Source organism: Sorex araneus, chromosome 1 (genome assembly GCF_027595985.1).
Source record: "Sorex araneus isolate mSorAra2 chromosome 1, mSorAra2.pri, whole genome shotgun sequence".
Taxonomy (NCBI): Eukaryota; Metazoa; Chordata; class Mammalia; order Eulipotyphla; family Soricidae; genus Sorex; species Sorex araneus.
This window is the reverse complement of record NC_073302.1, coordinates 119,702,036-119,724,926: the sequence shown is the minus strand read 5'-3', so window position 1 is coordinate 119,724,926 and position 22,891 is coordinate 119,702,036. Positions and strand designations below refer to the sequence as shown.

Here is a 22,891-nt window from a genome sequence, read left to right as displayed (position 1 = left end):
CTCCCCGCACTTTCGGGGTCCTGGCTGTCATGTCCACGAACTGCCTCCAGGTGCCATTTAAGCACATTAGTGGCCATGATTCAGAGACTCACATATGAATCCACAACCGAGCAACTTGCTGAAGAGATGTCTCCAGGCCCCAAATATTTAAAATTTTAGAATTGCAGGAGTGTGCGGCCTCTTTTGTAGTCACACAACATCGCATACCTTTTTTTTTTTACTTTTTTTTGTTGAATCACTGTGAGATAAACTCTTACAGACATCTCAAACTATTCATAACAAGCAATACAAAATAAATTATCTAGCATCTACCTGTGGGGCAGGCTTGAGTGGTGGTGGGAGAATTCAAAATAATGGTGGTGGGAAGGTGTAATGGTGGTGGGATTGGTGTTGAAATATTGAATATAATCAATTATTGTGAACAACTTTATGAAAATAAAATTTGAAAGTTAAAGAAAAGAAAAATAATGAAGAAACAGGAGTGATAGTATAGTAGGTAGGGGATTTGCCTTGCACATGGCTGACCTGGGTTCAATCCCAAGCATCCCATATGGTCCCCCGAGCACTGCCAGAAGTAATTCCTCAGTCCAGAGCCCAGAGTAACCCCTGAGCATCACTAGGTATGATCCAAAATACCAAAAAGAAAAAAAAGAAAAGACAAAGAATGAAATCCTGTCATTTCTCAACACAGAGGAGAGAGATGCACACTAACAATTGACTCACAGGTGTATAATTAGAGAAAACAAATAAATGAACTAAATAAAAACAAAACTTAATTTTAGACCAAATGACTGGTTGATTTTCTCATAGGAAGGGAACAAGGAGGAGTAAATTAACTAAAAGGGGAGCATTATAAAGATTAGAATTAGACTTTGGGGACAGAACAATAGTACTTGTCTGCATGGGCTCACCCAGGTTCAGTCCCCAGAACCCCTTGTGGTCACCTGAGCCCCGTCAGGAGTGATCCCTGAGCACAGACCCAGTCAATCTCTGAGCCCGACTGGGTGTGACCCCAAAACAAAACAAAATTTAAAAACAATTAGACTTTTTCTTTAGGGGGTGGGGATGGGCGGTTGGGTGACACTCAGGAGCTGCTCCTAGTTCTGCACTCAGGAGTGACCCCTGGCCGTGCTCATGGGAACATCTGTGATACCAGGGATCTGAACTAGGGTTGCAGCCCAAAGTGCCTTCCCTCTGTCCTCTCTCCATCTCATGAAACTGGACTTTGAGTGAGACCTTCTCATAATAGATACCCCGAGCGCTTAAAAATGATGCGTACTGAAACTTACACCATGTTACAATGCAACATTACTTCAGGAAAAATAAAGTAGGTCTGGAAGAGGCTCAAAGGGCCGCAGCACGTGCTTTGCATGCAGGAGCCCTGGGTTCAAACCCCAGCACCATACAGTTCCCCCCAACACTACCAGGTGTGACCACCCATTTCCCCTCCCCCTCCCCCCATATAACTGACTGGTGTGTAAAGCTGAAGTCTGCCTAAGTGCAAAATGCCACTGATGGGAAGGGAAGTCTTTATGACACTCACTGCTCGCATCCTCCAGCATCAGGGGTGCCTCAGACCATCTCTCTTGGTACCACGCTGATTTCATGGTCCTGGGCATTTCCCACACCTGGGAACTTTCTGGGGCCGGCTGTCGCTGACCTCACCTGGAGTCCAGTCCCTCACTCCCACACGTGCCAGGGCAACACTGTGTCCGCTCACATTCAGGAACCCTCAGGAAAGGTCCCCCCTGACCCAGGCACAGTGCTGGGGTTTGAGTCACGGCATCAGACAGGAACGACTCTTCCCTGAAGAACCTTCCAGCCCAGGGCTCTACTTTTTTGTTTGTTTGTTTCTGTTTGGGGACCACACCTGGTGGTGCCCAGGGTTTACTACCGGCTCTGCACCCAGGGATCACTCCTGGCAGTGCTCAGGGGACCATAGAGGGTTGAACTCAGGTCAGTCACATGCAAGGTTCAGTGCCCTACCCACTATATCTCTCCCTGGCCCCAGCCCAGGTTTCTGACTCACCCCTGGTGTCAGCCCACAGAGGGGCTCTGGTGGCTGAGTCCCCATGCCCAGTCAGAGCCCCCCACTATGAAGCAATGTTTCATGAGCCTGGTGACACCCTGGCCAAGCTAGATTCTGAAGTCAGTACACCAAAGAGGTTCTCAAGCGAGCTAACGGTTCCAACAAAGGGTGACTCAATGCGCCTTCAAGCCACACTTTGTCCAGTTTCTTCCCACACCAAGTAATGAATTATTTGAAGCAATTTGGGGGTTGGGGGGGGAGTCATAGAGCTTTTTCTTGTTCGGGGGCCACAGCCGGTGGTGCTCAGGGCTTGCTCCTGGGTCTGCACTCATGAATCACTCCTGGCGGTGCTTGGGGACCATATGTGGTATGGGGGTAAAATTACATTGGATTCATGGAAGGTGAATCCTGTACTGTGGCTCCAATACTTAGTACAATTAACAATGCATGGCAATCAGAATGGGATCATTATATTTTGGGCAGAGACCCCCACAAGTCAGCGCTTAGGAGCCACTCCCAGCTTGGTACAATAAGTACCAGGGATCAAGTATGCTTTCCACCCCTTCAAATTAACTTGACAGGCAATATCTTGTCTCTGTGTGGCAGCTGCTAAATAAATATTAGATGAATAATAAAAAGGGCCAGAGAGATACTACAGCAGGGAAGGGCTGGATCCCTGGAATCATACATATGGTTCCCCAAGCCCTGCCAGGAGTGATCCCTGGGGGCAGCCTAATGTGGGACCCTGCCCCAAAATGAAAATAAGAAACTAAAAAGAAAAAGGGAAAACCATGTTGGTTTGCAGGCAGTAAGGGTAAAGGGTGAGCACGAGGAGAGAACCGAGAAGAACTGAAGATCCTATTCGCTCCTCCAAAGGTGTGCTAGGGCCCAGAGCAATAGTTCAGTGGGTATGTATGGCCTTTTCCTTGCATGCAGCTGATCCAGATTCAATTCCCGGCATCCCGTATGGTCTGCCAAGCACCAATAGGAGTAATTCCTGAGTGCATGAGCCAGGAGTAACCCCTGAGCATCGCTGGGTGTGACCCAGAAAAAGAAAAAACAAATCAAAGTTGTGCTGGGCTTCCACAAAGACAGGCACACAGCCAGAGCACAAGAACAACCAGCGCTGTCACCGATGCAGGGAGAAAGGGATTCGCATTTATTCTTGGTGGTGGGAATATCGACTGGTCCAACCTTTTTTTGGAAAAAAATTCAAAACACTAGAAATTGGACTTCCATTTGGCCCTGCAATACCACTTCCGGGAATATATCCTGGGGGCCAAACACATCTAGCAGAGCCACCATTGGCACTTCTACGTTCATTGCAGCACTATTCACAATAGCCAGAATCTGGAAACAACACGAGTACCTGAGAACGGATGACTGGTTAAAGAAACTATGGCACATCTACAGGATGGAATTCTACCAACCACCAGGAAAAAATAAAGTCATGAAATTTGATTATACATGGATGGATGCGGAGAGTATCATGCTGAATGAAATGAGTCAGAAGGAGAGGGACATAGACATAGAATGACTTCACTCATTTGTGGGATATTTAAAAAAAAATAGCATAAGACCAATACCCAAGGACAATAGAAATAAGGGCTGGGAGAAATGGCCCAGTTGGAAGCTTGCCACAAGTGTATGTGTGCATGGGGGGCAGTTAGGACAGAGAAGAGACCACTCTGCACTCTGACAATGATAGTTGGAAATGATCGCTCTAGACAAGAACTGGGTGCTGAAAGTATGGAAAGGGATATACATGATAACCTTTCAGTATCTGTATTGCAAACCATAATGCCCAAAAGGGGGGGGGGGAGTGTCTGCCATAGAGACAGGCTGCCACCCACCCACCCACCCCCCTAAATTGGGGACATTGGAGGTGAGAAATGTACACTGGTGAAGGGACGGTGTTGAAACATTGTAACATTGTATGATTGAAACCCAATCACGAACAACTTCGTAACTGTGTGTCTCTCATGGTGATTCAATTTAAAAAAAAAAAAAGTTTGTTGAGCTTCCACAAGCTTCCATAGTTTGGCAGGATGCTCACTGCTTGCTCCCTACCTCCCAGCTGCAGAACCACCCTCACTGGCAAAGCTTCCTCCAGGCTGCATCAAGATGAAGATGGGAAACTGGTGGAGAAAGTTCTAAAAAAGTCCCAAGAGCAAAGCTGGGAGTGGGCAGATGGTAAACCAATGGAATCCAGACGTGTCAGGGACGCAGCCAATGAGAAGCAGTGGGCGGGGCCGGCAGCCAGGAGACCAGCATACACACCCCCACGCACACTCCCAGAAGACCAACACACACACACACACACACACACACACACACACACGCCCCCAGGAAACCAGTGTATACACACACACACACACACACACACACACACACACACACACACACACACACACACACACACACACACACACACACACCCCACACAACGCCAGGACTACACTACCGCACCCCACCTGCCTGTTCGCAGGAACAATGAGCAGCTCCTCCTCGGGTGATGCTAAAAATAAAGGAGGCTGTGCATGAGTGACACGCTACATGCACACCCCCCTGGGCAAAGTTCTGGTTTCCATAGCAAACCCCACTCGTGACAGCAGAGGCCCCTGGCCGAAGTGTGCTTTCCCACAGGGAAGCGGCTGTGTCAATCACGGGCACTCACAGTCCCTTCTACAGCCAGAGCCTGGCCCGCTGGGCCTGGACCCGGGCACAAGAAGACGTGCCTGAAACAGTAGCAGCTGATGTTTACTAATGGGGGCACTGATGTAACGTCCAGGATGGAACTTTTTCTTTCTTTCTTTTCTGTACAGGCGGCCCGGCAACAGGGAAGAAAACAAACATCTGCTTTCTCGTTCTTTCCAGCCTGGCAGAAGCGCCCCGGAGCCGCACATCTGGCAGGGATCTCTTCCTGTAGCCTCTTCCACCACGGCCCCAAACTGGTGACAGAGAGAAGGATCCATTTGGGGTTCTGGGATTTTTTGTTTCTAGTCAGACCCATCAGGAAGGGCCTTGCTACCAACCAGTTGAGAGATCTGTGTTCTCAGTCATGACAGTTGCATGCTATGGGAATAAAAATAAGCCCATAAGCAGCTGGAATGATAGCACAGTGGGGAGGGCGTTTGCCTTACACACGGCCAACTCAGGTTTGATTCCCAGCATCCCATAGGGTTCCCCCCAGCGCTGCCAGGAGTGATTCCTGAGTGCAGAGCCAGAAGTCACCCCTGAGCATCGCTGGGTGTGACCCAAAAGGAAATAAATAAATAAATAAATAAATAAATAAATAAACAAGCCCATGGACTACTGGAACCAAAGGGAAAGGCCAGAAGTAAATCCATAGTTATCAAGATTGAATTTATCAAAGGATAGCAGGCCAGACCATGGGAAGAGTCTCTTCAACAAAGGGTGTGGGGAAAACGGGGCAGGGGAAGGAAAGTCTACAGGACTCTAATCTCACCGGTAAAAAAGAAATCAAATTAGTTTAAAGACCTCAATGTCCGGGGGCTGGAGCGATAGCACAGCGGGTAGGGCATTTGCCTTGCATGTGGCCGACCCGGGTTCAAATCCCAGCATCCCATATGGTCCCCTGAGCACGGCCAGGGGAAATTCCTGAGTGCAGAGCCAGGAGTAACCCCTGTGCATCGCCAGGTGTGACCCAAAAAGCAAAAAAAAAAAAAAAAAAAAAAAAAAAAAAAAATAAAGACCTCAATGTGATAGAAAAAAGGACCAATATGATAATAATAGTTGAAAATGATCATTTTGAACAGGAACTGAGTGTTAAAAGTAGGTAAAGGGATATACGTGATAACGTTTCAGTATCTGTATTGCAAATAATAAGGCCCAAAAAGAAAGAGTCAAAGAAGAGGAGAGGTAGAGAGAAGAGAGACAGAGAGAGTTGTCTGCCCCAGAGGCAGGTGGCAGGGGAGGAAGAGAAACTGGGGAAAATTGGTGGTGGGAAATGTATACTGGTGAAGGGATGGATGTTGGAACATTGTATGACTGAAACCCAATCATGAACAACTTTCTAATTGTGTATCTCACAGTGATTTAATTTAAAAATAAATACATAAATAGAGACCTCAATGTAAGAGCTCAAAGCATCACACACACACCAGACCATGACACAGTGACATCAATGTTGGAGGCATGTGGCAGCACTGGTCCTAATAGCAAGGAAAAGAGAACGAAAGACAAACAACTGGGACCATATTAAATTGAAAGAGTGGGCTGGAGAGATAGTACACCGGGGAGGGCGCTTGCCTTGCACACAGCCAACTAAGGTTTGATCCCCGGCATCCCATATAGTCCCTTGAGCACCACGAGGAGTAATTCCTGAATGCAGAGCCAGGAGTAGCCCCTGAGCACAGGTAAGTGTGGCCCTCAAACAATAAGTAAGTAAATAAATACACACTGAAGTTGTGTCAAATTCAGGGGTTGCTTCACCCATGGCCATGACAAAGTGACTCATTGTGACCCCTTTGCTGAGTCTCAGGGACAAATTTTACTATAGACACTAAGCAATAAAATAAACAAACTGAAAAACTTTGACACAGCAAATATGAGTTGCATAAATAGATAATTTGGGGCTGGAGCCATAGTACCGCAGGTAAGGAGTTTGCTTTGCACGAAGCCAACCCGGATTCCATCCCTGGCATCACCTATGGTCTCACGAGCACTGCCAGGAGTGGTTCCTGAGTGCAGAGGCAGGAGTAACTCCTGAGCATTGCTGGGTGTGGTTGCCCCCTCCCAAATAAAATAAAATTTAAAAAGACAGTCTGCTAGGTAACAGAAAGTATTGGCAGTGGTCCGCATTTGACCTCACAAAGAGCTGATATTCAAGGGATGTGATGTGAAGCTCTCAGACAGCCTAACTGAAGAAAAATTTTCCCAATTCCAAAACAGACAGCTGTGGGGCTGGAGAGAGAGCACTGCGCACTTGCCTTGCATGAAGCTGACCTGGGTTAGATTCCCCGGCATCCCACATGGTTCCCCAACACCGCCCCCCCCCCCCCCCCGCCACACAGGAGTACGTCCTGAGTGCAGAACCAGGAGTAACCCTGGAACATTGCTGGGTGTGGCACAAAAACAAAACTAACAAACCAAAACCAAAACCCAAATGGACAGCTGTGCTTAAACCCTTCTCCAAGAAGGACACTGGCTTGCTGCTAGGAGAACATACTCCTCATCACTGACCCCCAGGGAGCACAGAGAAAGACCACGACGAGGAGAACAGCTTACATCAAACACAGAGAAGCAGGCCAGCGGTGCAGCCCAGGTCTCCCCCTGAACACCTGCCACGCTCGCTGGTCTCACAATCCCTCTGCTTTTCCAATCTGGAGAAACCCGTGTCCTCTCTTGAACACAGACATCCTCTCTTTCTCTCCCACAATCTCTAAGCAAGCTTTAATAAAAATTCTCTTGCTTAAAGAGAGGGACACACATAGAAGGATTGCACTCATTTGTGGAGTATAGAATAACATCACACGAGGCTGACACCCAAGGACAGTAGATACAAGGGCCAGGGGGATTGCCCCATAGCTGGAGGACTGCTTCATGAGAGGAGGGGAGAAGGCAGATGGAATAGAGAAGGGATCACTAAGAAAATGATGGCTGGAGGAACCAGTTGGGATGGGAGATACGTGCCGAAAGTAGATAATGGACCAAACATGGTGACCTCTCAGTGTCTGTGTTGTAAGCCATAATGCCTCAAAGTAGAGAGAGAGTATGGGGAATATTGTCTGCCATGGAGGCAGGGGGAGGGTGGGAAAGGGGGGGTATACCTAGAATATTGGTGGTGGGGAATGTGCACTGGTGGAGGGATGGGTGTTTGATCATTGTGAGATTGTAACCCAAACATGAAAGCTTGTAACTATCTCATGGTGATTCAATAAAATTTAAAAAAATTCTCTTGCTTAACACACACACACACACACACACACACACACACACACACACACACACACACACACACACCAGAACACAGTATAACAAGTCTTGTAGAAAAGGTTGAGGAGAAGGTTCTCTATTGGCCCGGATGAGAGTTCAGAGAGCTGGTCCAGTTCCCAGCACTGCATGGATTCCCAAGCACTGCCTTGAAGTGACCCCTGAGCACCAAGGGAGTAGACCTAGCCTGTGATCTCAATAAAACAAAACCAAAACTGAAGCAGGACTTCGAGACAGAGAACGAGGTGCTGGCCTTGCGCAAGGCAGTTCCCAGTTTACATCTCTTCTGCCTCTCTGTCTCTCTGTCTCTGTCTCTCTCTCTCTCTAACTCTTACAGATCCCAGTTGAATCCCTAATACGTACAGTACCTGAGCATTGCCAGGAGTGATCTCCTGAGCACAGAGCCAGGGGGAATAAGTCTTGAGCCACACCAGGTTTCATCCAAAAAACAAAACTAAGAACAAAAACCAGCAAATCACAAAAAAAGGAACTCGCATGCTGTTAGTGGGAAGGTAAGCCAGTACCATCATTTTGGAAAAACGCTGCACAATTTCCTCAAGAAACTAAAGACAGACTCACCGTGGCCCAGCAAGCCCACGTTAAAGCATCTATCTGAAGAATATATAAACAAAATACAAGGAAGCAACCCAAATCCATAGAGAACTGGATAAATTCGCAGTACATCAGTGCAACTGAACACTACTTCACTATAAAACATAAAATAAAATTTTTGCCATTTGCAACAAAATGGTGTGTGTGTGTGTGTGTGTGTGTGTGTGTGTGTGTGTGTGTGTGGTCTGCTTGTGGACTCAACCTGGAGATGCTTAGGGGCTATTCTTGGCTCAGTGCTTAAGAGTTATTCTTAATAACTCCTAAGAGCTCTAGGGAATTATGTGAGGTTAAATAAATCAGAGGGGAAAGACTGGTATTGGATGTTCCATCTGAATGCGCAAATAAGGATATAAAATTGATGGACAGACTAAATAAAGTAAAAAAAATTAATACAATTAAAGAAAAAAACAGGGAGACCAGAACAATAGTACAGCGGGTAGGGTGTCTGCCTTGTACGTGGCCAACCTGGGTTCAATCCCTGGCATCCCATATGGTCCCCCAAGCACTGTCAGTAGTAATTCCTGAGTGCAGAGCCAGGAGTAATCCCTGAGCATCGCTGGGTGTGGCCCAAAAAGCAAAAAGAAAAAAACAAAAGAAAGAAAGAAAGAAAGAAAGAAAGAAAGAAAGAAAGAAAGAAAGAAAGAAAGAAAGAAAGAAAAAGAAAAATTCAAAATAATAATAGTGAGTTTTCTGTTGAAATATTGAATGTAATCAAAGTAAAAAGAAAATAAAATGAAAATCATCAGCCACCCAGGCGGGGGTTGGGAGTGAGATGGGGGGGCATACTGGGGTTCTTGGTGGTGGAACATGTGCACTGCTGAAGGGATGGGTGTTTGATCATTGTATGACTGAGACTTAAGCCTGAACACTTTGTAACTTTTCTCATGGTGATTCAATAAAAAAAAATTTAAAAAAAATAAAGAAAAAGAAAAACCAGGGCTGGGGAGATAATGCAGAAGTCAGGGTCCTGGTAGATAGCTGACCCCAGTTGGATCTCCAGAGGATACCATGAGGACGGATCAGTGAGCACCGAGCCAGGAGCAGCCCCTGAGCACTGTGGGGTGTGGCCCAACCCTCCTCTCTCAGCCCGGGCCTACTAAACGAACAGAAATGATTTTACCTCCTTCAGCTCCCACCCCGAGACCAACTTTTCCGAGAAATCAGAGACTTGGCAGCTGAGTGAGTATATTTCTACCCCGTGTCCTAATATGAATGATCTGTGCCCTAGGTTTATGCACAGGAAGTTGAGTCTGAAAGCTCGGGACTTTTCAGGGACTTTTGGGGTGCTCACCATGTCTGCTTCCCAGCCGGCCACCAGCCATCACGGCTAAGGGCGCTGGCTGCGGCGTCAGGGCAGCTAGGTTCGTATTCTTGCCCCAACTCTGGATAAGTAGGTCAGGCCCTTCGACCTGCAGAGCTGCCTTTCTCTCATCTGCAAAATCAGAGCCTGGATTCAGCAGGCACTGGGTCTGCCCTATACTGAGTGCCGACTACAGACCAGGCACCGTGGCTGGCAGGCTCCGGTGACACAGTGAGCAAGGCAAGGTACCCTGATGGCGCTTATGTTCCAGCAACCAGGTAATCAAAGAGATCAAAACCTTTGCTGTTTTGTTTCTTGGTTTAAGGCCACACCGGCCATGCTCGGGGCTTAGTCCTGGCTCTGCACTCAGGAATCACTCCTGGTGAGCTCGCGAGACTATATGGGACGGCAGGAATCGCACCCCGCTCAACCGCATGCAAAGCAAGCAGAAACTTAATTTCAGGAGCCAGAGTAATAGTTGGACTGGAGCAATAGCACAGCGGGTAGGGCGTTTGCCTTGCACGCAGCCGACCCGGGTTTGATTCGTCCGCCCCTCTCGGAGAGCCCAGGATACTGAGAGTATCCTGCCCGCATGGCAGAGCCTGGCAAGCTACCCATGGCATATTCAATATGCCAAAAGCAGTAACAACAAGTCTCAGTAATGGAGACGTTACTGGTGCCCGCTCCAGCAAATCGATGAACAACGGGAGGACAGTGCTACAGTGCTACAGAGCAATAGTTAAGGAAGCAGGGTGCTTACCTTACACATGGTAAACCCAGGTTTAATTTCCAGCACCCCATATGGTCTCCCAAGCCCTGCCAGGAATAATCCTTGAGCTCAGAGCCAGAAATAAGCCCAGGGCACAACCTGGTGTGCCCACACGCCCCTCAAAAAAAAAAAAAAAAGAAACAACTTTCATTTCAAAGGAGATTGAGTCCCGAGGCAAAACTGTTTCAGATGATCTGATGTCTGGACCAGCAGCCTCCGGGCAAAGGTTAAGTCCTGGCTGTGCCCCTTGGAATGTTCCAGAAGGAAAAGGACAGTGTGTCTGCTGCAGAGGAAGTCATATGAGCGATGGTGGGGACAAGGTTCCTGGGTCTGACCCAAATGGCAGCGAGGAATGTGCAGCTTCAAGCTGAAGAGTGACCTGACTTTGATTTGTGTTGGGAAAAAGACTCTGGCCACTCTGAGGCGAAGGACTAGAGGTCAAGTGTTCTCCGTGGAACCCACGAGAGGACTAGGACAGCAGGGACCCAAAGACAAGACTGCGGCAGCCCCAACAAGTCTGCCGGGGAAGTGGACTCAGGAGCTGGGAACCGGAGCAAGGGTCAACGGGACTGGGGGGGCTCAATGCTGGGAGGGAAGGCAGGGAAGAAGGAAGCGTGGTTTCTAGGCTCTGGGAAGGTGCTGTTAGGCAAACGGTGGCTGGTGCTAGGTGCTACTCGCGGAGCAGAGGAAAATAAGCAGCTGGAGGGAGAAGGACCAAGGGCTCCAACTTGGGGGTGCAAGGAAGGAGATGCCTCCTACCCACCCGAGCAGAGGGCAAGCCGTTGAGAGCCTGGGTCTGGAACTCGGCACAACAGCACAGAGATGGCGGGGAAAACCCTAAGGCAGAGGAGATGCCCCAGGAGGGAGTATCGAGCAGAGAGGACCCACAGCCACGCCCAGCTACGACCCCACTCTCAGGGTGATGAGCACTCTCCTCAGTAGACCAGCCATGGAGAAGGCTGCGGATCGCTGTGATCAACGGCTCTTTCTCCAGCTCCCTCCCCTTCGACCCTGCCATCGTGGAGCATGTGCCTTGAGAGGGGGTGGAGGAAAGCGCCAGGAGTGCAAGCTCCTGAGCCAAACTTCCACCTCACCAGACCCCTGGCCCTTGGAGAACCTGCTTGCCCACACTGCCCCGCTATTTCTGTAGAGGAAAGACAGGAGGTAGGCCATTGGATGGTGTCCCCTCCCACCCTCCACCCCCCCCCCCAAAAATATATGATCATGCCCTGGTACCTGTGAATGTGATGTGACCTTATTTGGCAAAAGGCTTTGCTCTTGTTAGGAAACTGAAGATGCTGAGATGGTTGATCCAGGGTGAATCCAATAGTAAGAGAGCTTATAAGAGACACGCTGGGACCAGAGAGATAGTACAGGGCTCAAGGTGCTTGTCTTGCATGTAGCCAGCCCCAGTGCAAATCCCCAGCACCACCTGTGGCCCTCTGAGCACCGTCGGGGGTCACTTCTGAGCACAGAGCCAGGAACAGCATCTGAGCACCATTGGTATGACTCCTCTTAACCACAAAAAAGGAAAAGACACGAGAGACAGACAGACAGACAGACAGAGACAGACAGACAGAGACAGAGACAGACAGAGAGAGATGCACACAAAATGGAAGTCATGCAGACATGGACACACAGGCTGTGCCTCTACAGGAACTGGGGAGAAAGCTCCACCCTGTCAATGAATGCCCGGGAAGCCAGACGGAGCAAGGAAGGGTTTTCCCAGGAGTCTCCTGCCAACACCGTGACTTCAGTCCCTGGCCCTTCTAAACTCCGAGAGAAGATGTTTCTGGGGTTTGCGGCCACCCAGCTTGCGGTAATTTCTTAGAGCAACCCTCGGGATTGGAGACAAGAGCTACATCTCACGAATTAGGCGAATCACAGGAGTCTAGCACAGCACCTGCCAACCAGAAAACAATGTTCCTCTTTCCCTACGGCAGGCTGCTAAAGAGGATGAGAGAAAGGGCAGATGCTCTGCGGACCCTCCAGATACATGGTGCCCAGAATCTGGGCAGGTAAGAGGCCAGGAGGCGGGCAGGAGGCGCAAGTGCCATCTGTGTCTCCCTGGAGCCAAAAATGCACTGTCCCCCTGGGTCTCCGTGAAGAAACCAATGAGCTTCGCATCTGCTCAAGCTTCTGAAATCCAGCAGCGGGTCCAAAGAGGGCTAATGCGATTCTCTCCAGCACCTTCCGCTCCTCGCGCTGGCTCTTGCATGAGAATCCAAGCCGACCAGGACCCCCGGAGCACATTTTCCGGGGACAGCTGTCTCTTCCTTCCGCCTAATGATGCTGGGAATTGCAGTGACCGGGGTGGGGCAGGAGTGGGCAGTGGGCAGCGGGAACGACGGAGGAAAGCAAAAGCGATGCCAATCTGGTATGCTGCGTGGTTTTGTAATAATATTTGCATGGCTACTTTAGCCTTGGAACTTAATTTCTTCACCAAGAGACCAATTGAGTCAAATCCAGCTTTACCCAACTCTCTATAAAACGCCGTGCCAGAAAAAGGGGAAGGGAAAATCCGCCTGAGACCCAGCTAAAAGCTGATGCCTGAAAGGGTCCATTGGCCAACACAGAAAATGGAGAGTTTATGGACATCTGGCTTTATTAAACTTGGCCACCTCCTCATCTTAGAGGCAGACAAAAGAAACATTCAAACTTTTTTTTTTTTTTTTTTGCTTTTTGGGTCACACCCGGAGATACACAGGGGTTACTCCTGGCTCGCTCATGTACTCAGGAATTACTCCTGGCGGTGCTGGGGGACCATATGGGATGCTGGGAATTGAACCCAGGTCGGCCGCGTGCAAGGCAAACGCCCTACCCGCTGTGCTATTGCTCCAGTCCCCGAAACATTCAAACATTTGATGGGGCCAGAGCAATAGTACAGAGCATAGGGCATTGTGGTCTTGCAACCCCCAGCACCACCATGAGCCTCGCCAGGAGTGATCCCTGAGTGCACAGCCAGGAGTACGCCCTGAGGACCACTGGGTGTAGCCCCCAAACAAAAACTAATATTCTTCGGGCTATAGGATAGTCCAGTGGGTAGGGTGTTGACCTTGCACGTGGCCGACCCAGGTTCGATCCCTGGCCTCCCATACGGTCCCCGGAGCACCACCAGGAGTGATGAGTGCAGAGCCAGGTGTGACCCCTGAGCATCTCCAGGTATGCTCCCCCACTCAAAACAAACAAATAAACAAACAAGCATTCAAGCCCTTGAAATAACTCTGGTTACATAAGATAGCCAGTGTGCAGGTATCAGAAGTGTCAGGAATACGTGGGCAGAGACAGAGCAGGACCGGTAAGGCCCTTGCCCTGCACACAACACATAGGCTCCCTGAGCACTGCCAGGGATCACTCCTGAGCACAGAGCCAGGAAGAGCCCCTAAGCACTGCCCCCTGTGGTCCCTCTATGCCCCCTTCCACCAAAAGACATGATGCTCCTGCTTTGAAGGATGGGAGGGCAAGGGATCAGAGCAACAGTAGGGGGGGCTCAGTGGGTCAGGCACTTGCCTTGCATGCGGTTGGCCTGGGTTCGATCCCCAGCACCCCATAGGGTCCCTGAGCCCACCAGAAGAAATCCCCAACACTGCTGGGTGTGGCCCCCCTCCCCACCCCGAAAAGAAGGCTGAGGGTCATGACTGGGTGCTCAAAGGTAATCCCCAGGCCTGAGAATGTGGCCAGTCTGACCCCTGCTCACTCGCCTCTTACGCTTGGACCACACAGGCACGGCAGCGGCAGCCCAGCTCGTGGACAGGACGGGCAGGGTCCTGCTAGGTAGGCATCGGCGAAGCCCACCCCTTCAGTGACAGGCACAGAGGAGCCAGTGTTCAGCCCATCTTCCCCAGGCACCCCAAGACCGCATCAGGCCAGTCCCCAGCAAGGGCCCCCGGGAAGGGGCGGCATAGCTCCCAGACGCCCCCTCTCTTCTAGGCCCTCCTCGTGCTCCCGTCTCCCCCCTCTCTTTAGCGCTGCCCTGGGCCCACAGCACTCGGCTGCAGCCTGACCAGCTTTATTTTTAGCCAAGCAGGAGGATCACTCGGCGGGGGCAGGAGGCGGCAGGGTGGGTGAGAGCGCGGCTCTCCCCAGGAGCTGGTGCGAAGTCAAGTGCCGGAGGTGTCGGGTGTTGAGAGAAAGGACAGGAGGGGCGGGGGCGATGGCACCTCTCTGGGTGAGAGCCTCAGATCTCTCTGACCACCAACACCCTGGCCCCTGCAATAAAAGGAGAGCAGGTGGACAGCTCAAACCCATCTCCACTCCTGCTTTGAAAAAAAAAAAAAAACGGGCTGGAGTGATAGCACAGCAGGTAGGGCATTTGCCTTGCACGCGGCCAACCTGGGTTCAATTCCCAGCATCCCATATGGTCCCCTGAGCACTGTCTGGGGTAATTCCTGAGTGCAGAGCTAGGAGTAACCCCTGTGCATCTCTGGGTGTGACCCAAAAAGAAAATAAAACAAAAACAAACAAACAAACAAAAAACGCTTGTTATGGGCACCGGGCCAGAGCAACAGGACCTCGGGTAGGGTGTTTGCCTTTCACCCGGCCGACCTGGGTTCTATTCCTGGCATCCCGTACGGTCCCCCGAGACTGCCGGGAGTGATTCCTGAGTGCAGAGCCAGGAGTTACCTCTGAGCATCGCTGGGTGTGGCGCGAAATTTAAAACAAAACAAAAACATTGTGTAAAGGGTACTTGGAGGCTGAGGGCACCTCCACGGGGCCGGTGAACCCCAGAGACGCTGTCTGGAGTAAACTGCACTGGCTTCAGCCCCTAGCCATGCGCTCTTCTGAGAAAACCCCTGGGATGGGGATTTTTCCTTTCTTTTCCAGTTCTCATGGAAGGGTTGGGCCTTTCAGGCTCCTTCCGACCACCCAACCCGCCCCTCTCCTGGCTAACGTTTCATCCAAAGCCGGTGACAAGGGTGTGCGTGAAATGCCACTCTGCCGAGCAGCCAGTGTCCCCGCCACCCCCCCACCCACCCCTCCAGCAGGCTCCTCCAGAACCTCTCATTGTCTCCGAGAGAGCTTGATGAGCTACAGAAACACTCTGCAGCCAGCCAATAATCCGAGAATAACTTCCCCCGTCAGATGCGCAGTGCTCCCCAGTCTCATTAGACGGCTTCTACCGAGAGTTCTCTCTTGCCGTTCGCTTTTCCTGCAAGCTAATAACGCAGTGGAGCTCGATGGAGGAGGGGCACGCCCAGGAGCCAGGCGCTCCGGCTTTGAAGAGGGGGGGTGGTCCCCTGAAGAGACCTCGGGACAAGAGGCCACGGGCAGGGCAGCAGCCTCCTCCCAGGATCTGGAGTGACCTGAAAAACAAACGTGTCTTCTCCGCACGCTTGGTGCCTTCACAAGCCGCCTCTCGGCTCCCGCCACAAAGGGCCTCTTCAGCGACGGAGTTTTCAGAGCGTAAATGCTCCTAGTGTTTTCTTGAACACATCTGTAAACCGAAGTGTGGAGCGCCTGAGATCACAGGCGGCCCAGCACGGATCTGAGACCCGAGCCTCCGCCCAGAACCGCACAACCCACGGCAAATGGGTTCTTTCCCCGGTTCCGCTTGGTGCCTTTCCTCCGATATGGATAGTAGGAGACCGAGAATTTGAAATCTGGGCTGGAGCGATAATACAGCGGGGAGGGTGTTGGCCCTGCATGCAGCCGATCCAGGTTTGATCCCCGGCACCACCTATTGTCCCCTGATCACTGCCAGGAATAATTCCTGAGTGCAGAGCCCGGAGTGACCCCTAAGCATCGCCAGGTGTGACCCCAAAAACAAAACAAAGTACTTTGAAATCTGGAGGTGCAGAGTATGGAGGTTAAGGCGCAGGCCTGGCAGGAGTTGACCCCAGTTCCATCTCTAGTGCCACATGGTCCCCGAGCATTACAGTCCTGAGACTGGTCTCCAGTATTACCGGGGTGGTAATTCATCCCTGGTACCCTAAACCCAAGTAGCACCACATCCATGGGGCGCTTTAATTGAACCCCCAGTCTGGTGGGCCAGGAACCGCTGGGAGGGGCCCTGGGCTTCCTGAGCACTGCTGGGGAGTCCCCCTCCCATTCAAAAGAAGTGATTCCATAAAATGAATTAAAATGAGGGGCTCTTCAGGTCTTTTTAAGGCATTTGAAAAAATTTAAGTTCTCTGTGCCGGCCTGTGGCTCAGTGCTCCAGCTCGTGTCCTGCCATGTTTAAAAAAAAAAAAGAAGAAGAAGAAGAAGAGTTGGACTGGAATGGGTAGGGTAGTACAATGGGTAGGGCACTTGCCTTGCACGTGACCAACTGGGGTTCAATCCCTGGCATCCCATTTAATTCTCCGAGCACCACCAGGAATGATTCTTTAGAGCCAGAAATAACCCAGCATAACTGGGTGTGACCCCCTCTCCCCTCCAAAAAAAAAGAAAAAAGAGAAAATTTAAGATCTATTGCGGTGGTCATGGGCGGGGGTGGCAGGGATCAAACCAAGGCTTTACAGCAGGACACGAGCTGCAGCACTGAGCCACAGGCCACCACAGAGAACTTAAACTTTTTCAAGTGCCATAAAAAGACCTCAAGAACCCCTCATTTTAATTAATTTTATGGAATCACTTTTTCGGATGGAAGCCTCCCTAGAAGGGCCCAGCTCTGGGGCTGCCGCAGAGATCTGTGCTGGCGGTGGCCTGGCTAGGTCTGCTGGGGGTGGGGGGAGGGGTGGGCTGGGGGAGGGGGGCCCAGGGAAGCACTACGTGGTGTGGGGAGTGGACAGCAGGCGCTCGGGGTCTTCACAGTCCTCAGCGCCCGCTCCCAGGCCAGATGCCTGGGTCTACAGGATGCGTCAATCTAGACATACACCATTTCGGTGGGAAGTAAAGAAAAATAATTTGTAAATATCTATACAAGTTTGATGGGGGGGGGCACCCCTGGAGGTGTTCAGGGTTCAGTCCTGAGTCTGTGCTTGGGGATCACTCCTGTCGGGCTTGGGATACAGGGTATGGGGGATAGAACCCAGGTCTGCTACCTGCAAGGCAAGCGCCCTGCCCACTGTACTATTTATTTGGCCCCAAACTTTTATATATTTTATTTCTGAAAAAACTAAATCTGCGGGCCAGAGAGAGTACAGTAGGCAAGCGCCCTGCCTACTATACTATCCTGGGCTCTCCATATGGTCCCCCCAGCCCCATCAGGTGTGACTCCTCAGGGCAGAGCTAGGACTAAGTCCTCAGCACCTCCAGGAGTGGCCCAGAAACCAAAAAATTAAAAACCAAGTCAGCATGATTGCCACCAGTAGCACCTCAGCTGTCACATCCAGTGAGTGGTGAGCCACCTCCCCGCTCCCCTCTTCATGAGTGACAAGTCACTATTCAGCTCCTCTTCCAAAGAACAATCATAGATCTTTTAATAAAAGCCAGGGGAGCAGAGTTTGCTCCCTCTCCCTCAGCCCCCTGTATATCGGACAGTGAACTGGAAGAGTTCTCCATCGCGGGCAGCTGTGGACAGTGGTTCCAGATGCACAGGAGGAGGCGAGTCTCTGTTTCTCTGAGTCCCACCTTCCCCGCCAGCAGGAATGAGCCAGGCTGCCACCAGTAGACACATGGCCCCTTCCAAACCGCAGAGGAGAGGCGAGACCACCCAGGAGAACAGCAATTTGGGGCTGGAGCTATAGCACAGCGGGTAGGGCATTTGCCTTGCACGCGGCCGACCCGGTTCGATTCCCAGCATCCCATATGGTGCCCTGAGCACCGCCAGGAGCAATTCCTGAGTGCAGAGCCAGGAGTAACCCCTGTGCATTGCCAGGTGTGACCAAAAAAAAGGAAGAAAAAAAAAAAAACAGAAGCACAACAATTTGCCCTTGGCGGAAAAGAGAGTCATGAAATACACAAGTACCCACCAAAACCAGGCAGCAGTGAAGGCTGTGGACTCCTGGAAAGACCCCTCCAAGGGGAAACAGGAAGAGCAGCCCAGAGATTTCCACCCAAAGCTTCAAGCAAAGGTGCTTCAGTCGAGTCCATGAAGACAATCCTGCGGATGCACTGAACTGAGCTGCCAGAGGCTAACTCGTTTCCGACACATGATCAGAAGAACTCCCTCTGTACCAGACACATGCACCAGGGCTTTCTGAGTGGACAATGGACCTTGTCTTCCTCCCAAGAACGGGCCGAGGAAACGACAACTGTAAACTTAGGCTCTAATCCGTCACATGATCAAGCCCGTCTCCAGTTGGTTGGTTGATTGGATGGCTGATTTATTTAAGGCATACATGGGGCTGGGAACAAAACCGGGATCGGCCACGTGCAAGGCAAATGCCTTAACTCCTGTACTATCTCTCCAGCCCCACGCAGCCTCGAAGAAATCTTTCCTTTCCCTCGAGGCTGCCTCTCTCGGTGCCCAGAAGCAGCTCTGCCTTCCCAGGCTGCAGCAAAGCGTCACCTGTGCCCCCTTGCCCCTTCACCCACCCACTTACACCCTGCCCGCTATCAGCAGCACCCCCCCCAGCTCTGGTTGCATGGTGCACTCCCCCAAAGGGCGTCACATCTCCTCTGCCTCCCTCCACCTTCAAGGGAGGCCAAGCCTGCCATTTCCTTCCCTCCTCCAAGCTCTCCTTATCACGTTCCCTCACTTCTCATTAGCACTCAACACGCCTGTGAGGGGGAAGACTGGGAGGCTTTCCTGTATAAGCCTTTCTGCGATGTTGCCACCTCCTTAAAATACTCTCGGGCTGTGAATTGTTTTGCTTTTGTAAAGGTGGGGGCACACCCAAGCCGTGCTTGGGGGGCCAGGCAGTGCCAGGAAATAAACCTGGGCTTCTCATGTGCAAAGATGCGCCCAGCCCTTGGTGCCATCCCTCCAGCTCCCCTTAGATCCAGCCTCTCTCCCCGCGGGGACACTATCGTCACTGCTACAGCAATCGCTTTTGACTTCCCTGGCACTCCGGCTGGAGTCCTTGCTTGTTTGTTTGTAGGTGCCTTCCTTGGTCCTGGGATGCTGGCCCTTCCCAGAGATCCCTGCGTCTTCCTGTCTGTTCATCTTCCTTCGGGACTTGTCCTCCTGACATCTTTCTTGGCACTAAGGGGACCCTTGGAGATCAGAGCCAGAGACGGGGCAGAGTTCAGGCGCTTGCCTTGCACGCCCTGAGCCAGGTGTGGTCTCCAGCATTCCACACAGTCCCCCATCACTGCCAGCAGTGATCCCTGGGTGCAGAGATAGGAGTAAGCCCTGAGCACTGCCGGGTGTGGTCCCCAAAACAGCAACAAACAAGAAGTTCAGAGGTCAGAGAGATAGTGCAAAAGGTAAAAGTACTTGTTTTGCTACTGCCAAGACACCCTGATTTAAATCCCCAGCACCACATATGGTACCTCAGAGCACCACCAGGGGTCACTCTTGGCCACAGAGCCAGGAATGGGCCCTAAGCATCTATGGGTTCGCCCCAATGCCGCTCCCCTCCCCCCTCCTCCACCACCACTCACCCCTCCAAAAGAAGCTCAACAGGGCTGGGGAGAAAAACATATTCTAGGAGTTCGGCCCTCCAACCACCACCCCAGACAAAACAGCCTGTAGAAGCCTACAGTGTGTGTTTCTATCAAAAGATGCAGCGGAAAAGGCATCTGAAGAGGCACAGAGGATTCGGGCTCTACCCACCCCCCCCCCACGGGTCCCTGGAGTCCCTGGGAGGTTTTACAAGGACAGGGAATCAGTAAGACTTGGTGGCTGATTAGAGGTGGGCGGAGTGAGAGACTGGGAGCATGGATTTCCCTGGGCTCTGGTGTGCTAGACGTTAAAACTCTCTTGTGCCACGCCGTGTTTATGCTCCTAAAAGGCAGGTGACCTTTGTTTCTTCACTCCAAGTTCAAGCCGTGCACAACCCTCAAGGCCAAGGCCAAGGGGACTTCCTGGCCTGCTGTCCCCTTGGTTCAGCCTCTAGGACTTCCCAGCCCCCACAGCTCCCAGCCCCTCGCCTCCCTTCCCTCCCAACCAATCCCAAGCCTTCCTCCGAAAGAGCTAAGATGCACCCAGGCCCTGATCACTGAGTTAATCACACTGAAAAGTCCCCCAAATGCCCCTTTCAACTGCAGAACAAGCTCCCCCCACGTCCAGCTCATCCTCTTCTTCCTGCATGCCCTTGGGCAGACACAAAGCACCCCTCACCTCCTGGTGAGCGGACCCTCCTATTTTTATGAAGATTCACCTCTGCAAACCCTGCAGATCTTCTAGGTCAAATGTAAGCTCCTGCAGGGGTCTGAGAGTACAGTAGGGAGGGTGCTTGCTGCAGGTGACCAACCTGGGTTTGATCCCTGATGCCACATATGATCCCCGAGTCTACCAGGAGCAAGTCCTGAACACAGAACCAAGAGTAAGCCCTGCACACCACAGAGCAATCCCCTCTACCACCCCCAGAATGTGGGTTTCTTCTCCTCCATACACCCCAGTTTCCTTTTTGGAACACTGGATTCATTTGATCACCTCTTCATTCCTTTATCCAGGAGGCAGAGGGTTTTCATCAGAGCCCTGGAGACGCACAGATCACGGCTCCTGACAGGCGGAGACTCCCACAGCGCGGAGCAACCCCGTTCCATTCACCTCTGCTCTTCCCCAGCCCTGCGCACTGCACACCACAGGTATACACCCAAAATCAAAGGCTTGGGGTGAATCAGGACGTTTCAAGCGTTTCCTTCCATCGCAAGCTGCCTTCACTGTCTGTGAAATCCACTTCAATGACAGATTTCATGTTACGTCAGTGTCTTTCCAGGCGCATATTAACTCTGTCCCGGGGAAGTCCGTTTCTCTACTTCACAAGTTTCTGATTCGCCCCCTCCCAGGACCTGCCAATCACCCGGGCCCTCCATCTGCCCGTCGGGCCCCACCCACAGAGACACACACCACTGGGTGGTGATTAGCGGAGCCGCAGCTCTTGGCGCGGGCTAATGGAAAAGGGAATGGCTGGGCCAGAACCACCACCTCCAGCCCCGGGTGTGAGACAGCCTCTTCTCGCCTTGCCCGCCCCACGCTCACCTGCACCCACTGACCCCCGCCCAGAAGACACAGCCCGGGAAAGCTGGTCCCAGAGAAAACCGCGGGGCCCGGGGGAGGGGGAGGGGGCTCAGTTCAGAGCCGGCGGAGTTGGGGGGTGGAGATGGGGGTGGGAGCAAGGCAGCAGTGCGGGCGCTCCAGACCCTCACTTAACGCAGCAGCGCGCCCAGGGACCCTCGTGGGCAGCCTCTTCAAGATGGGCCGGGGTGACCCCCCGCCAGCCCCCACAGCCCTGCAGCCCAGGGCGGGCGCAGCCCGGGCGCTCTGGAATGCCCTCGTGCCTGCCATTCCAGTCTGCGCCCCGCCGGTGCCAGACCTCGTCCCCTTATCGCAGTGTCTGCGCGGACCGGGGCTGCGGGGCGCGCGGGGCGTAGGAGGGGGGACAGGCGGGTGGTCAGTGCGACTTGGGAGGGAGTGAGCAGGATGTCCCCAGGGGCACGTCTCCCGTCTTCGGGGCGGGACGCCAATCCCGGCGCGGAGATGCCCTTGCCCCGGGCGCGCTCCCTCGCCGGGCGCATCTCTTCCCGGGGTCGGGCGGGAGCTGGCGGGGAGGGACCCCAGGCAGGGCCCGAGCACCTGAGCCCCTCCCGCCGGCGGCCCGGGCTCGGGGCCGTGACGGGCAGCCGCAGAGCGCCGCGGGGGATCCCGCCGGGTCCGGGCCGGGGGCGCGCAGGGGAGAGCGCGGCGCCCCCCAGCCCACCCCGGGGACCCGGGCTCGGCGCCGTCCCGCCCCACGGGGTCTGGGCTCGAGATGGGTCGGGAAACTTTGCCGGGCGCAAGCGGTCCCGCGGGTGCCGCGCGCTGCGCACCCCGGGGAGGGGGGGACCCCCGCGTCCCGCCCGCCGCCGCCGCCCCCACGCTCACCTCACCTGCGCGGGGATCGGCCGACGGTCCCGCTGCTCCGCGCGGCCGGACGCCGGCGCCGCCCGGCGGGTCCCGGGCTCGACCCCGCAGCACGGCCCGCCCCGGGGCCCGCCGCCTGCCCGTGTGCCCGGCGCGGCCCGCACGGGCGCGGGGACTTGGCCGCTCCCGGCTCTGCCTGGCAGCCGCGCGGCGCTGGGGCTCGGGCGAGCCTCCAGATGGGCGGGGGGTTCCCGCCGGCTGCACTCGGGGGGCGGGGCTCCCCTCCGGAGTGACAGGCGCGGGGGGCGGGGATTCCCCCGCGGGAATGACAGGGTGGGCGGGGATCCCCCCAACACAGATATACACACACACACACACACACACACACACACA

General features: G+C 52.8%; 1 protein-coding gene across 4 annotated transcripts in view; it reads right to left on the bottom strand.

Annotated features, from left to right (window-relative positions):
• The window catches only part of PDZD2 (PDZ domain containing 2), a 411,092-nt gene extending 388,416 nt beyond the window's left edge, over positions 1 to 22,676 (bottom strand). For 2 of the 4 annotated variants that reach the window (XM_055146291.1, XM_055146455.1), the window contains exon 1: positions 22,520 to 22,676. The gene's annotated coding sequence lies outside the window, so the exon portion shown is untranslated. The remainder of the gene's footprint in view (positions 1 to 22,519) is intronic. The other 2 variants (XM_055146226.1, XM_055146408.1) reach the window with 1 other exon arrangement.
• Between the last annotated feature and the right edge of the window lie 215 nt (positions 22,677 to 22,891).